This window comes from Myotis brandtii, unplaced genomic scaffold (assembly GCF_000412655.1).
Source record: "Myotis brandtii unplaced genomic scaffold, ASM41265v1 scaffold663, whole genome shotgun sequence".
Classification (NCBI taxonomy): Eukaryota; Metazoa; Chordata; class Mammalia; order Chiroptera; family Vespertilionidae; genus Myotis; species Myotis brandtii.
The window spans coordinates 512,205-528,215 of record NW_005370572.1 but is presented as its reverse complement, the minus strand read 5'-3'; positions in this window follow the sequence as shown (position 1 = coordinate 528,215).

Sequence of the window (16,011 nt, the reverse complement as noted above, 5' to 3'; positions counted from 1 at the left end):
CCTGTATATGGTCTGAGGGCTGGATCATCTATATATATAAAAAGCCAGCAACTGGAATGCTGTAACAACTGGAACGACCGGTTGCTATGATGCCCACTCCAGCCAGCGAACCAACCTCCCATGGCCCCTCCCCCCAGCCAGCCCCGCCCTTGATCGACCCCCCCTATCCCAATAGGGGGCAGGGCCAGCCCATCAACCTCCTGAAGCCCTTCCCCTCACCCAGCCCCACCCCAGATCGGTCCCCCCACCCTGATCAGGGGCAGGGCCAGCCAGCCAACTACCTGCAGGCCCTCCCCCCAGCCGGCCCAACCCTGATTGGGCCCCAATTTGGGTGGGGCTAGCCGGACCCCACCTGTGGATGAATTCATGCACTGGGCCTCTAGTAGTAATATATTAATTCTAGTGGCTGTGTTATGGTTACTTAGAAGAGTGTCCTTGTTTGTTGTAAATACTCAGTAAGGTATTAGGGAAAGTAGTGGCATAAGAACAGTATAGATTCTCAAATGATGCAGGAACATAAATGTTCTTTGTACTTTTGTTGAATTTTTCTGTCAGGATTTTTTCAAAATTTAAAAATTATTAAACATGAGAATTAAAAACAAGGATTCAAACAAAAACTTGTACACAAATAGCAGCATAATAGGCAAAAGCTGGAAACAAACCAATGCCCTTCGATGGATAAACAGATAAATAAAATGTGGTATATACAAACAATGGGATGTTATTCAGCCATAATGAAGTATTGATACATGCTACAAAATGGATGAACCTTGTAAACATTATGATAAGTGAAAGAAACAGTCACAGAAGATGGCATATTGTATTATTCTACTTATAAGAAATATTCAGAATAGGTAAATCCATAGAGATAAAGCAACTGAGGATGCCAGGGGTGGAGAAAACCGAGAATGGAGAGTGACTGCTTAATGGGTATTGGGTTTTTTGAGGGAAAATAAAAATGTTTTGAAACTTAATAGAAGTGCTAGTTGCAGAACATTGTGAATGTACTAAATGACACTTAACTGTACATGTGAAAATGGTTAGTTTTAGGTTGTTAATTTCATCCCAATTTTATATTTTTAAAAAATATTAAATATAATTAAATCTATAAGTATTTTCATTTGGGGGGAAGAGAATCATTCTAGCTGCTATATTGAAAAGAATTATCTGTAGAGGGTGTATAGTTTTTTTTAAATATATTTTTATTTATTTCAGAGAGGAAAGGAGAGGGAGAGAGAGATAGAAACATCAATGATGAGAGAGAATCATTGATCAACTGCTTCCTGCACACCCCACAATGGGGATCAACTGAGCCTGCAACTCAGGCATGTGCCCTGACTGGGAATCGAACTGTGACCTCCTAGTTCATAGGTTGATGTTCAACCACTGAGCCAAGCTGGCCGGGCAAGGGGGTATAAGTGTTTACTTCAGTTAGAACCCTACTGTGGAAAGCCAGTTCAAGCTCAGGGCATATTGGACCAGAGTGCTGGCAATGGACCTGGTAAGAAGTAGTTGGATTCTAAACATATTTTATGGCAGTGCCAATTCCTTATGGTCTGGTTGTGAGATGTAAGAGAAATGAATCACTAATAATTCAAAGGATTTTGGACTCAGCAACTGAAAGAATATAGTTGCCTTTAATTAATATGGAAAGCTTGTCTCAGGAGATGAATAATCAGAATTTAGTTTTGGCCAAGTTGATTTTAAGATAACTGAGTGGAGATTTGAATAGGCATTTGGATATACAAGTCTAGAATTAGAGAAGAAATCTGGGCTGCAGTCTCAGCTGGGTGGCTCTGTTGGTTGGAGTGTCATCCCATACACCAAAAAGGTTGTGGGTTCGATTCCTGGTCAGGGCACACTCAGGAGGTGACTGATTGATGTTTTCTTCTCTCTCTTTCCCTTTCTCTCCCTTCCTGTCTCTAAAATCAATAAACATATACTTGGGTGAGGCTTTAAAAAATCTGGGCTGTAGATATAAGATATGGAAGTTATTATTAGATACAAACATATTTAAGTGTTATTGGGTTTTTAAATAAAATTGCCACTTTATTTTGAAATGTTCTTTATTTCTGACTAGAGGCCCGGTGCACAAATTTGTGCATGGGTGGGGTCTGGCCACCCACCTCAATGGGGGACGATCAGGGCTGTGCTGGTGGGGGGGAGGGGACATGGGAGGTTGGCCACCAGCCCCGCTCCCGATCAGGAGCTGGGCCGGCCAGGGGTAGGGGCCATGGGAGGTTGGGGGAAGCCCATCCGGGCCCTGATCAGGCTGGTTGGCTGCCTCAGTGTCCATCATAGGGACTGCTCATACCGGTCATTCTGGTCATGCTGGTCATTCCATTGTTCCGGTTGCTTGGTTTATATATATATATAGATATCCTCTTATCTTGAAGTATATTGTCTGATATCAATATAGACACATGAGCTTTCTATAGTAGGTGTTTGCATAGTATAATCTTTTTCACCCTTTTATGTTCAACCTATCAGTACCCTTACATTTTAGAGTGTGTCTCTTATAAACAGTCCATAGCTAGATCCTGTTTTGTTATTCAAATAAAATCCAACAATGGAGTACTCATTACTTATGCACTTAATGTAATTACTAATAGGCTTTGTTTTAAATCTATCACTTCATCATTTATCTCTCTAGTTGTTCCTCTGTTTCTTGTTCCTTTGTTCAAACTTCTCTGCCTTCTTTTATATTCAACAAATACTTTATATTTTTATTTTACTGTTTATTTTTAGCTCTTCATTTCCATATTTTGTTCAATGGTTATTCTTGACAATATTACATGCCTACTTAACAGTATAAGACTCTCTCCCAGAACCCCCAGCAGAAACCAACCCTACTAAGAACTTGATTTTGAACTTCTAGGTCAGTGATGGCGAACCTATGACACACGTGTCAGAGGTGACACGCAAACTCATTTTTTTGGTTGATTTTTCTTTGTTAAATGGCATTTAAATATATAAAATAAATATCAAAAATATAAGTCTTTGTTTTACTATGGTTGCAAATATCAAAAAATTTCTATATGTGACACGGCACCAGAGTTAAGTTAGGGTTTTTCAAAATGCTGACACACCGAGCTCAAAAGGTTCGCCATCACTGTTCTAGGTTCTAGAACTATAATAGAATAAATTTCTGTTGTTTTAAGCCCCCAGTTTGTGGCAATTTGTAAGGTTATCCTAGGAAACTAATACAGTAGTTAATAAAATGATCTAGTGAAAGAAAAGCAAGAAAAATGTCTGGTTTTGTTTTCTTTCTCTCTCTGATACCAATAATGATTTGTAGTGTGGGGGAAAGGATCTTTGGTTTGTTTGTCTGTATATTTATTTATCACGTGTATCTATAAAGGATAATCAAATTTCTAACTATGAAAACAAAGATAAATAAACAATAGAGAGTAAAGGGTAATACCAAAGTGCCTTGGTAGAAAGACTAGTGACAATAAGAAAATGTTCCAAAATATTAGGTCAAGGGCACTGACAAAGACATTAGCTGGTTAATGAATATGTGAAGATTGAAAGGGCAACAAGACGTCAAGTGAAGAAATTGTACATGTAGTTAGAATAACACCAATCCAAATTAGTACTGATTACAATGATACCATTTATTGAGAACAGAGTGCTAATTGCTTTACATCATCTAATTTGATACAACCTTATGCCGTAGGTATTATTCTATTATTGGAAAGAAAAAAATTGAAGCTCTGAAAATTTAACTTCATGCATACCACATGGTGAGGGGCAAACCAAGGAGTTAAATTCCAAGTCTGTAGTTTGTAGTTTGTAAAATCTATGCTCTAAGTCCAAGCTTTTATGCTCCACTATCTCATTTCAAGGGGAGAGAAAAAGCACTGGACTACTGGTTTAGATGGAAATGTAGGATTTTCTCATTTTCTTTGGGGAATATTAAAATGACTTATATGATTTTCCCTAAATCTTTCCTGAAGTGATATTTGACTTGATGTTTGCTTTTGAACTTCTAGCTCTCTTATAGAAATAGGAACCTTTATTTATGAGATATGCCCAGAGTGCTTGATGGATCCATCCTTAAGGATAATGAGAGAGGCAGAGGGAAGCTTCTTGGGGAAAGTTAAGTGAGTGATGACAAATTGATAAAATCAAGCATTCATACCATACCTTTTCACCAGAGTAAAGAAAGTCTTTGCAAGAAAAAACTACAATACTTGAAGGTAAGAAACAACATTAATTAAAATTCAGCCAGTTATGAAGCAGCAATTTTTGAAAACATTATTTTGAAAATCAAATATTCTCATTAGTATATTTTCTTTTTTGTCCTGAAAAAGGAACGTGTGGAGCTAGTAGGAGGACTTAGTTTGGATTTCTTTAAAAATCCTTATCTTTTTCAAGGGATGAATATCTGTTAAAGTTGTACTAACTACCAAGTGCAGTTGTATATCCTTTGTATATCCTTCAACTGAATGTGAGACCTCCTTAAGTCAGCTGAGGATTTCCCCCAGACGGCTGTCATCACTGATTGTCCATCACAGGTCCTACCAGTTCACTGATTCAGCACCTCAACTGACCAGACGTTGACATCTGTTACCATCCAGCTCTGACAAAGAGAAATAAAGAGCTGAGTGTAGTCAGTGAGCTGATGAGTCCATTGCCAACAACATCTCCTCATTTCTTGAGTGGTATCTTAGCACATTAAATAGGAGAGGCAGCTGGAGACAGATCCCCAAAGCACTCACTGAGCTAGAGGCCACTAGACCAGAATTTCCATTGCCAGATGTTATAATGTCCAAATATCTCTGACACTTTCTCCAGAGTTGCTATTGCCATGATACTTAGGTAATTAAGCAATTCTACTGGCGTGGAGTTCTCCCATTCTCCTTGCATTTAAAGAGATGACAGCATTGATTGTCTGAGGTCATGTGCAAAGTCAGCACTCAACAATCACTCCATAAGCACTCATATTTGGGATGAAGTCAGGTGAGAAGCAAATTGAAATGTACTGGTCTATGTTGGTCTAATGCTTTGCTCAGACTTTGAAATAGACTCCTATTACAACCCTTCTCCCTGGAAGCACAGAATGAGAAATACACCTCCAGTCAATGAAAAGACAGCAGCCCGTGAATCGACATCTAAAATTAAAAAAAATAATTTAAAAAGATTATTTTGAAGCCCCCTTTGTATTAGTACTTTTTACAACACAGTTTTGGTCATTTGAAGTAGCTAATCAAGACTTTATATCGCTTTCTGAATTTTTTCCTGCTCATTTGACATTTACTGTTGTTGTTATAGTGTTTGAACAATAGAACATGTCTAGTCGGCTTTATGGTTATTTATATTTCTAAGAACTTACTATGTTATAAGAGCAGAGAATCACCCTAGAAAATGATAATTAAAAATGAGCCTGGCCAGCATGGCTCAGGAGTTCATGGTTCGATTCCCAGTCAGGGCATAAGCCCGGCTCAATCCCCAATTTGGGGCATGCAGGAGGCAACCAATCAATGATTCTCTCTCATCATTGACGTTTTTCTCTCTCACTCCCCCTCCTTTCCTCTCTGAAATCAATATATAAATATATATATATTTAAAAAAATGATATGACTGGTTATGAACTGACTATTCATTCCTATTAAATGAATTTTAATAAGCTATGAATTAGTGAATAACTATAAATGAAAGGCTTAGGATTAAGAATAGCACATTTAAAAGGCCCTAACTACATGAGGAAGGAACTTCTGCCCTGAACAACTTGGGGCTTGGGGCTGGGGAGCTGAAGGTGTCTTTCATTAAGATGAGATATATGAAAAGTAGCTTGGGGAAGCAAGGTGATGCAGTTTGGGAAATAAGCTGAGGTTGAAGTGGCGATTATCCATCCAGAAGGACCTAGTCACAAGGCAGTTAGACAAATATTGGTGTAGAGTTCAGGACAGGGGACTCAGCAGGAGATACCGATTTGGGAGCAATTGTCAGAGGCAGAGATATGGAAAGCAGGGAATCCATGATCTCACTTGAGTTGCTGATAGGAAAAGGACAAAGGCCAACATGGGCGAAACCAGGGTATTGGTGTGCTTGTTGGAGAAAAAGAATGAAAAAAAAGAAGGCTCTAACTTCCTATTACTTTAGCATCACTCATTTCTGTTGGGTCTTATCTATATATATAAAAGCCTAAGCGACCATTTAACTGCTCGGCCGCTCAACTGGTAGCTATGATGCACAATGACCACCAGGGGGCAGACGCTCAATGCAGGAGCTTCCCCCTGGTGGTCAGTGTGCTCCCATAGTGGGGGGTGCCACTCAGCTGACCAATGGGTGCCAGATGCTGGGCTCATGGCTGGAGAGCACAGCTGCAGCTGTGTGAGCCTCTCCTGCAGACACTCCCCCTGTGCATCCCTCCCCTGTCTGGACTGGGACAGGGATCGGGTCCGGCATCGGGAATGACTGGGCACAAGTCCACGGCCACTTCTCTGTCATGGGTGCACCGGTATTGCTCTAGGACAGCTGTGCAGAGACCACAGTGGAGTGGGACCGAGCCTACCAAGCAGTGGCTGTGATAGTTTCAGTGGGATTGGAATGAGTGGGGGCAGCGTGGTGCCTGGCCTGGGTTTGGGCTCCTCCCCAGCCACCTGCCACTTCGTGCACTACTATATCCCTTGGGGGATGTACGACTGCTGGTTTATGCCCATCCCTGCAGGCCAGGCAGAGGGATCCCACCGGTGCACAAATCCATGCACTGGGCCACTAGTTTAGAATAAAATTCCTTGCTTATTGGTATTTAGGGCACTTCCAGCTTCATGAAACACAATACAACTCAGGATGGCATAAATAATAAGGATATTTATCATGATGATTAAAGTCCAAAGGCAAACTTTTGCAGAGCTGCTTAACTCAGCAGCTTAATGATATTGCCAAAGACCCAGCTTTTATTTTCTGGGGTGACCAAGTTGTCCTAGTTTGCCCAGGACTTTCCTGATTTTAGTGCCTAATGTTCAAAGTCCTGCAAACAAACCAGGATGGTTGGTTACCCTATTACCCGATTCCGTCCAGGCTGTGCTCTTGTTGGCAAATATGATTCCATTACCTCTAGTTCTCATTCCAAAGTACTCAGAGACAGAGAAGGGGTTTTCTCTTTCTGGGCCTCTATATATGAGCCAATAAACTGTCCTAGAACCTGTTCAACAGATTTCTCCAACATCCCATTGGCTAGAATGGTAGGACATGCCCTTTCTTTAACCCATCATTGGCAAAGGAAATGGGATTGACAGGACAGGCTTAACCAATCAAGATTCAGCCTCTGGTGCTGGAAAGTCACCTCCAGAAGCACAGTAATGAGGACAGGTTAAGAAAGGTACAGGTGCTGATGGATTTGGGCAATGTCTGTGTAGTAGATTTAGTTGGATTCCTATGGGTTTTATTTTGTAGTTGATGCTTGCCTCCCCTCCCCTGTAGATTCCTTGGGGATGCGGGGGGGGCTCTTCCCCATCTACATTTGAGAATGTCTGGGGGAGGGAAGGGATGAGACCTTGGCAGGTGACTCTGAGACCCTTTTCTCTGCTCTGCACTGTGATCAGAAGCCACAGCTACAAGCCTGACTTCCACAACTTCAGACGAGTGGTGCTATATTCCCAAAGCTGCCACTCTCCAGGAAAGTCAGACTCCAGCTTTGCAGACCTGAGAGTCTTTATAAATAAAGGCTGTTTGTTTCTTTACATGACACCCTCATATTTCCTTCATAACATCATTACCTCTGTGCACCATTGAGGAGTGAAAACTATTTAACCTGGTCTCAGAGGCAGAGAAGCAACATGAAGTGGGTGTGGAGCCGGGGTCTTTCACATGACCTGGTGCTTACTTGGTAAGCTACCTTAATGTTTATATCAGAGGGAGGTATCAATAAAAGGCCCACAATTAGAACTACCAATTTATGTATGAAATATCCCTCAATTGGTGGGATCTCTCTGTCTCATCTTCCAGAGCCAGCAAGACTCATTTAGAATTCATTTTCAATTTCCCCCCAGGTTTTCCATAGCCAAAATGTTGGGTTTATGCTTCAATGCCCTTGAGCAGTAACACTGCAAAGATAAACTGAAGTAGCATCTCAGTTAAAGGTTAACATTTTTTTAAACCAAAGGTGTCAAACATTAAAGTAAGCCACTTTTCTACCTAAACTGGTGGATGTCTTTGTGAGACTTAAAAATGAGTGAAGTAACACCTTCAATATTTTCAATGTACAGCAACACAATGACCCTGTTAGTTGTTTTTTTTCAGAATGTCTGTGCTGAAGATTTTTATCTGCACATACTCCCCCTCCACAGAGGACCCTATATACCACATCTGCCATATCACATCAAAAATAATGGATGTCCTTTGCGATTACAAATATTTGCAAAATATTCTCAGAGTAGGTGGGGATAGGGTTTGTAGACAGTTTAGAATAATTAAAGAAGCTCCATGTGCAAATGTCAAAATAGAAAAACATTTAGCAGAAAATGGGGCAAAGTGACAATACAAGTGGCCAGATCTCCCTATTATCACTTGCTGTACATCTCACCAGACAGCTGACTCCCGCTCTGTATGGGTTCCAGCACCCAGTGATTTATTGGGTAATTCAGCATTTGCCAGTATGTCTTGTGCTAATTAAATGCATCGCACTCTATTCAGAAATGTCACAATTGATTTGTCTTCTGCAAGCACTGACTTTATTTCAATCTTCTGAAAAAGATTTTATGAGCCCCAGATAACTTATCCTGGCACATTCATCTCCCAGGGCAGCGTCTGTGTGGGGTGGGGAGTTGGAGGGGGGAGGGGGCAGTAAGAGAGGAGGCCCTCCATGAACATTCGATGCAAATACCTTTATGAACATCTTATTTGTCCATTATGTGCCATATACCTGAGAAATAGCATAGGTGTAACAAAATTACAAACTGCCCCATTAGCCTATAAAAGCATTTAAACATGACAGAAGTTAACGTAAAATGATGTAGACAGGTCTTATTGGATGACATTAGATCAATCCAAGGAACATGTACTTTGAAAGTGTTATTTATTATAAGGTGTTTACTTATTCACAAATTGATTTTTACTGAATTGTAGCTATTAACTAACTTGTATACAAGAGGAAATCGCAAAATGTCATTTCAGGGACAGAGAAGAGGAGAAAATGCAACCAAGTGGAGTTTTTAGGAGATGTTAACACATCTCGCACTAGTGTAGGATAACAAAGGTCGCCGCAGACTGCCTACTAGCCATTATTTAATTCCAGGTAGGTTTTCCCACTACACTCACCTTCTGAACCCAGTTAGAGCCTCCATGTTCAATGTCTTCATTAAGGAAGAGCCACAGGAAAACTATCCAGCTCAGTCCAGGGAAAATCAAGATTCAGCCCAAACAGCCACTGCTTATGAAAGGATCATAGCAGAAGAAAGCAGGCCATGCAAGTCCTATCAGAAAAGAGCCATCACTGCATCTATGTGACCAGGAAAAAGACTGAAGAGGAGACATTATGTAATCTTCAGCCAGGAAATTGCAGAGGGGATTTTTCTGGAAATTAGTAAATTGTATTATTTCATTGTTCTCCTTATGTTAACATTGGTTTTGGGAGCAAAAATGTATGACTGAATAGTAATAATATCAACTTGCAGAATCTATTTGGCCTTCATGTGAAGAAGTACTTTTCTGTTGAAAGTAAATGTAAATCTAATCATAAGGGCAGAGCTCTTTATGGGATTCAAGTAGGTGCTCTACCTAATGGCCATTGCCTGTTACATAGCTTCTATCTATTTTAAGGAAGGCAAGTTTATATGAGACTAATTAATTTATTCAGAAGTCCTTAGAATCAGCCACTTCACCCTACTTCTAAAACAGTGCAATCAAATATATATTTTTTTAAATTCAGTCCATGGGATTTGCTTTGTGAATAGCTAAAGTAAATGTAAAAATGACCATAGAAAAAGTTCTTTGGCACAAAACACAAAAGGAATTTAGAAGGTAACTGTTTGCCCTCTAATTTCTTATGCCTTTAATCTTTAAGATACACATTTTTCTTCATTGAATAGAATAGGAAACTGAGATGCAGATTTGTTCAGTGACCCTACCTGCCAGTACCCAAAGAGCTGAAAGTGGCAGAACTGAAACTCAAAAACAGCCTTCTTTTTCCAAACCCCTTCTCTCGCTATCAGAACACAGCTGAAACTGTGTGGTAAGGCACTATATAAACAAAATCAGAGCATTATCAGGAAAGATGGATTTACTCAGCTTTAAATCATTGGTATAATAACATACCTTCTTTTTCTTGTTTAATGCACTTTTATTTTGGGACATTCTTAGATTTACAGAATTATTATGAATTATTATTAGTGAACTGATATTAATACATCATTATTAACTAAAGTCTACACTTTATTCAGATTTTCTCATTTTTTTCTCAATGTCTTTGTTCTGTTCTAGGATCCCATTCAGGACACCACAGTACATGTAGTGTTCTGTCTACATAGACGCCTTTTGGTTATGACAGCTCCTCAGATCTTTCTTGCTTTGGATGACCTTAAAGCTTCTTGGAGCATAAAATAAAAAGGGAGCCCACTGTGTAGCAGAACATATTTGGCAATGATATATCTGATAAGGGGTTAATTTCCAAAATATATAAAGTACTCATACAACTCAACAAAAGGAAGACAAACAATGCAATTAAAAAATGGGCAGAGGATCTGAATAGATACTTCCCCAAAGAGGACATACAGATGGGCAAGAGACATATGAAAAAATGCTCGATATCACTAATCATCAGAGAGATGCAAATTGAAATAATAATGAGATAACACCTCACTCCTGCCAGAATGGCTACCACCAATAAATCAACAAACAAGTGCTGGCGAGGATGTGGAGAAAAAGGAACCTTAGGACACTGCTGGTGGGAATGAAGACTGATACAACCACTATGGAAAATAGTGTGGAGTTTCCTCAAAAAAATTAAAAATGGAACTGCCATTTGATCCAGTGATCCCACTTCTGGGAATATATCCTATGAAACCTGAAACACCAATCAAAAAGAATGTATGCACCCTTATGTTCATAGCAGTGCTATTTACAATAGCTAAGGTCTGGAAACAGCCCAAGTGCCCATCAGTAGATGAGTGGATAAAAAAATCTGTGGAGAATTTACACAATGGAATATGCAGCTATAAAAAAGAAGGATCTCTTACCTTTTGAGGCAACATTAGGGATCTGGAGAGTATTATGCTAAGTGAAATAAGCCATGTAGAGAAAGACAAAATTATAAGATCACACTCATATGTGGAATAATGAACAAAATAAACTGATGAACAAAATAGATCCAGAGACATGGAAGCATGCAACAGACTGATGATTCTCAAAGGAAAGGGGTGGGGAGAAGAGATTAACCAAAGAATTTAGATGCATATATGCATAACCCATGGACACAGGCAATAGTGTGGTGAAGACCTGGGAAGGACAGGGGTGAGGAGAAAGGGGTCAATGGAGGAAAAAATTGAGATCTGTGTAATACTTTCAACAATGAAGATACATTTTTTTTTAAAAGTTCTAATCAGGTATTTTACAGAATTAATTGGCATTTGTCTGATTTTTTTTCCTCATGATTAGAATGGGGTTCTATATTTTTGGTAGAAAGCACAAAAGGTAAAATGCCATTCTTATCACATCTTATCAAGGGTATATGTAATCAATATGGTTTATTGCTGTTATTGACCTTGATCTTCTGGCTGAGGGAGTGTTTGGCAGGCTTCTAAAGGTACTCATTTCCCCCTCCCCTTTCCATAGTGTGCTTGTGGAAGGAAGTCACTATGTACAACCCACACTTAAGGGATGAGGAGTGATGATCTCCCTATTGAGGGCAAGATATCTACATAAATTAAAAATTTCAAGAAATTTGAATTTCTTTTGCATGAGAGGGTTGTCTATGCTCTCCCATTTATTTATTCATTCACAATTTATTTATATTAGGGTGGGCTCAAATATATTCATTTTACAAGTTGAATTATAATCCAATATTACTTTATGTTTTTTGTTGGTCAAAATGTTCCAGCTTTGGCCACTGGGTGTTCATTTGGCTGACTCTTGTGTCCCATTGACATACTCCCACCCAATATAGGGTTGCTTTTTGTGTACTTCCTTTCTAGCTCTACAGCCTCATCTTGTATCTGCCCTTGTCCTCAAACCAGTCATTTATCCAAGAAGCTCTGGTTCCTTTTATTGGAAAATGGTATTAAAAACCAAGACGTGGGTGCTTGCTCCTAGGGTTTGTGAAATACTATTGCCTTGCATATTGCAATATAATGAATGCTTAATGCATCTAAACTATAGCAGACATTCTCTCTTTATTTTCTTTTTACTTCTTTTATAAATGAAATTTATTGGGGTGACATTTGTTAATAAAATTATATAGGTTTCAGGTGTACAATTCTAGAATACATCATCTGTATATTGTATTGTGTGTTCATCACCCCAAGTCAAGTCTCCTTCCATCACCATTTATTCCCCCTTTATCCTCTTCCACCTCCCCCGACCCTACCCCACCCAGTTCCCTTTGGTAATTACCATTCTGTAATCTGTCTATGAGTTGTTTTTGTTTTATTTTGTTTTGTTTTGTAATCCTTAACCAAGGATTTTTTCCATTGATTTTCAGAGAGAGTGGAAGAGCGTGAGGAGGCTGAGAGAAAGATCAATGTGAGAGAGACACATTGATTGGCTGCCTCCATAGGAACCCCCAACCAGCCAGGGGGGTGGGGAATGAACCTACAATCCAGGTATGTGCCCTTAACCAAGAATCAAACTGGAGACCCTTCTGTGCACAGGCTGACGCTCAACCACTGAGCCACGCTTAACAGGATTATGAGGGTTTTGTGTGTGTGTGTGTGTTTTTTACTTAATCCCTTCATGTTTTTTACCCAGCTCTCTAACCCCATCTTTCCTCTGACAGCTGTCAGTCTGTTCTCTGTATCTATGAGTCTGTTTCTGTTTTGTTTGCTTGCTCATTTTGTTCATTAGATTTCACATATAAGTGAAATCATATGGTACTTGTCTTTCTCTGACTGTCTTATTGCCCTTCCCCAGGTCCATCCATGCTGCTATAAAAAGTAAGATTTCCTTCCTTTTTACAGCCTACTAGTATTCCATTGTGTAAATATACCACTGCTTTATTATCTACTCATCTATTGATGGGCACTTGGGTTGCTCCCAAATCTTGGCTGCTGTAAATAACACTGCAATGAACACAGGAGTGCAGATATTCTTTTAAATCAGTGTTTCAGGTTTCTTTTAATATACTAGACAAGAAAAAACAAGCCTAAGAGTTAGAAAGCAAGCCCTAGCTGGTTTGGCTCAGTAGATTGAGCATCAGCTTGTGGACTGAAGGGTCTTGGGTTCAATTCTTGTCAAGGGCACGTGCCTGGGTTGCAGGCTTGATCCCTGGTAGGGGTGTGCAGGAGGCAGCCAATCAATAATTCTCTCTCATCATTGATGTTTCTATCTCCCTCTTCCTCCCTCTCTGAATTTTTTGAGGTATCTCCATACTGCTTTCCATAGTGGCCGTACCAATGTACATTCCCACTAAGAATGCACATCATCATTTTTTGTTTGTTGATTTATTGATGATAGCCATTCTGACAGGTGTGAGGTTGTATCTCATTGTGGTTTTAATTTGCATATCTCTGATGATTAGTGACATTGAGCATCTTTTCATAAGTTTTTGGGTCATCTGTTTGTCCTCTTTGGAGAAGTGTCTATTCAGGCCCTTCACCCATTTTTTTAATTGGATTCTTTATTTTCCTGGTGTTGAGTTGTATAAGTTCTTTATATATTTTGATAATTAACCCCTTATCAGATATATCATTGGAGAATATATTCTCCCATTCAGTGGGTTGTATTTTTATTTTGTGATGGTTTCGTTTGCTGTACAAAAAGTTTTTTGTTTGATGTAGTCCCATTTGTTTATTTTTTCTTGTGTTTCCCTCTCTGCAAGGAGATATATCAGAAAAAATATTGCTATAAGAAATGTACATGGCCGAAACCGGTTTGGCTCAGATAGAGCGTCGTCGGCCTGTGGACTGAAAGGTCCCAGGTTCGATTCCGGTCAAGGGCATGTACCTGGGTTGCGGGCACATCCCCAGTGGGAGATGTGCAGGAGGCAGCTGATCGATGTTTCTCTCTCATCGATGTTTCTAACTCTCTATCTCTCTCCCTTCCTCTCTGTAAAAAATCAATAAAATATATTTTAAAAAAAAAAGAAATGTACATGAATTTACTGTTTTCTTCTAGGATTATTGTGGTTTTGAGTCTAACATTTAATTCCTTCATCCATTTTGAGTTTATTCTTATGTATGTTCTTGCCTCCTTTGTCAAACATTAATTAACCATAAAAGTGTGGGTTTTTTAAATCCATAAGTGTGGTGGATGCTGTGGTGTCCTGTCCAGATCTTCCTTTCAGGATTGAGACCCTTATTCCCTAGATTCAGGAAATATTGGTGACTAAGTTCTTAGCTCAGTCTCTCTCCAGGAACTGTCCTTAGTCCAAGGACACATGCATTCCAGAGGACAGCTCAGGGAGTAGGATAAAGTCTTGACTCTGAAGACCATCTTAGCTTCAGGAGTTCCTGTGAAAACTACTGTTGAACCTACACTGCACTTTGACTTCTCCATTGGTCCAATTTAGCTTCCCCTAGTCCCTTACAAGTATGGTTCCCAATAAACCACCTGCAAGCTCATCTCCAGGAGCCTGTTTACTAGGGAATGTGACCTCTGACAATAAGCATCAGATTGATCACTAATTATGAAGATATGCTTTTCAAAGATCATTTTTACCAATTTTTTTAAAAATATATTTTATTGATTTTTTACAGAGAGGAAGGGAGAGGGATAGAGAGTTAGAAACATCGATGAGAGAGAAACATCAATCAGCTGCCTCCTACACACTCCCTACTGGGTATGTGCCCGCAACCAAGTTACATGCCCTTGACCAGAATCGAACCTGGGACCCTTGAGTCTGCAGACCGACGCTCTATCCACTGAGAAAAACGGATCAGGGACATTTTTACCAATTTTTATTTCTCTATTTTTGGTCACATATAGTTCACATTTATTTATTAACTGTATTTGTTCTAAAATCAGTTACAATCATTATTTGAATTTAGATTCACAGGAAATAAAACAACACAATTGTAACAAATTGAAAATATCAACACATTTGTGAGTATAAACATGCTTTGGGATATTACCCATTTTTTTAAAAGCATAAAAAGTGAAAGTGGTTTCAATCAGTTTTAAAATTATATAAAAATTATAAAATGTGAATTGAATAAACACTCATTTTTAAAATTTACTCAGGATACCAAAAATAGTTTACTAGAAGTTTGGTGGAAATATAAAAATATATATAAGAAAAATCTAAATAAATTATTGAAGTGATGATAGAAGCAGAAAATAAAAGTAGGTTTTTAAAAAATTAATGAATTATTTTGCAGATAACAAATCCATAAAAAAAGACTGAGGGGTAATCATATAAATAAGTTCCAGAAAAGCATTTGTGAAAATTCAGTACTCATTCATGACAACAAAGAAACATTTCCAAAAGCATGAATAGAAGGGATTTCTGTAACCTGATAAAGAATGTCCTCCAAAAGCCATATTCAATTGTGAAATATTGAAAGCTTTCCCAAATTGAGATAATGACAAGGATGACTGCTTATAATTCTATTGAAAATCCTATAGTTCTAGATGGTGTAATAAGACAAGAAAAAACAAGCCTAAGAGTTAAAAAGCAAGCCCTAGCTGGTTTGGCTCAGTAGATTGAGCGTCAGCTTGTGGACTGAAGGGTCCTGGGTTCAATTCCTGTCAAGGGCACATGCCTGGGTTGCAGGCTCCATCCCTGGTAGGGGCGTGCAGGAGGCAGCCAATCAATAATTCTCTCTCATCATTGATGTTTCTATCTCCCTCTCCCTCCCTCTCTGAAATCAATAAAAATATATATTTTTTAAAAGAATTAGAAAGCAAGAAATA